The following is a 2,006-nucleotide window of genomic DNA, read 5'->3' as shown; positions in this document are numbered from 1 at the left end:
ACTACTATGTAGCAATGCTTCCATCAAATGTGTGTGATTATAAAAATCTTGAATTTATCCTTAATCAAATTCCAAACTTATTAAAAATGTTAGAATTTATCTTGATTCAATTAGTAAACAATTGATAAGTACACATTTGAATCAATAACGCTCAAAGTTGAATTAGATTAAATCATTTACTCATTAGAAAATCCCATGATTAAATGAGTAATATGTTCAATATTGACACTTAAATATTCACACTGCATGGGTATCCCTAGCCTGAACTACACTCTTGTTTTCCCAACCAATTAGAGACCATCTCCATAGTTCCCATGCAGGTAGAATGGAATCATAGAATTAGGAACCATTGTCAGTCTATAGAATCCATTCTGATACTGTGTTGAATGAGGGGATAAGAACATGACCAAATATGGAGGAAGAGATAGAGGGAGGAGGATAGTGGAAGGGAGGATATCAGAAAGCTGGAGGAGGAGTGATAGGATAGGTCAAAAGTAGTACAATATATAGGGAATAGGAGATGCAGCCTGTGTGTGCCACCAGACTGCACAGTACATGTCCTGCCACCAGACTGCACAGTACATGTCCTGCCACCAGACTGCACAGTACATGTCCTGCCACCAGACTGCACAGTACATGTCCTGCCACCAGACTGCACAGTACATGTCCTGCCACCCGACTGCACAGTACATGTCCTGCCACTCGACTGCACAGTACATGTCCTGCCACCCGACTGCACAGTACATGTCCTGCCACCCGACTGCACAGTACATGTCCTGCCACCCGACTGCACAGTACATGTCCTGCCACCCGACTGCACAGTACATGTCCTGCCACCCGACTGCACAGTACATGTCCTGCCACCCGACTGCACAGTACATGTCCTGCCACCCGACTGCACAGTACATGTCCTGCCACCCGACTGCACAGTGTCCTGCCACCCCGACATGTCCTGCCACCAGACTGCACAGTACATGTCCTGCCACCCGACTGCACAGTACATGTCCTGCCACCCGACTGCACAGTACATGTCCTGCCACCAGACTGCACAGTACATGTCCTGCCACCCGACTGCACAGTACATGTCCTGCCACCTGACTGCACAGTACATGTCCTGCCACCTGATTCCACAGTACATGTCCTGCCACCAGACCACCTGATTCCACAGTACATGTCCTGCCACCTGATTCCACAGTACATGTCCTGCCACCAGACTGCACAGTACATGTCCTGCCACCTGACTGCACAGTACATGTCCTGCCACCTGACTGCACAGTACATGTCCTGCCACCAGACTGCACAGTACATGTCCTGCCACCTGACTGCACAGTACATGTCCTGCCACCTGACTGCACAGTACATGTCCTGCCACCTGATTCCACAGTACATGTCCTGCCACCTGATTCCACAGTACATGTCCTGCCACCTGATTCCACAGTACATGTCCTGCCACCAGACTGCACAGTACATGTCCTGCCACCCGACTGCACAGTACATGTCCTGCCACCCGATTCCACAGTACATGTCCTGCCACCAGACTGCACAGTACATGTCCTGCCACCCGACTGCACAGTACATGTCCTGCCACCAGAGCCACGGCCTGTTCACCCCGCTACCATCTAGAAGGCGGAGACAGTACAGGTGCATCGAAGCTGGGATAAGGAGAGACTGAGGAACAGCTTCTAGCTCCAGGCCATCAGACTGTTAAATAGTCACCAGTAGCCGGCCTCTGCCCAGTACCCTGCACTGAACTTTAGTCATTATTACTAGCCGGCTACCAGCTGGTACTCTACCCTGCATCCTAAAGGGACTGCTGCCCTATATACATACCCCCTTCATATGTATATCCTGTATTGTCGTCATCCTATATAACTACTGCTGTACACACCTTTTCTATTCATATACCGTCTATACACACCATCATATACATATATATATATATTTATATTCCAGACTCTGACATTGCTCATCCTGATATTTCTTAATTCCTTTATTTTTATTTGGGG

This window comes from Oncorhynchus tshawytscha, linkage group LG10 (genome assembly GCF_018296145.1).
Source record: "Oncorhynchus tshawytscha isolate Ot180627B linkage group LG10, Otsh_v2.0, whole genome shotgun sequence".
Taxonomy (NCBI): Eukaryota; Metazoa; Chordata; class Actinopteri; order Salmoniformes; family Salmonidae; genus Oncorhynchus; species Oncorhynchus tshawytscha.
The sequence above is the reverse complement of the archived record's forward strand: the minus strand, read 5'-3'. Positions refer to the sequence as shown.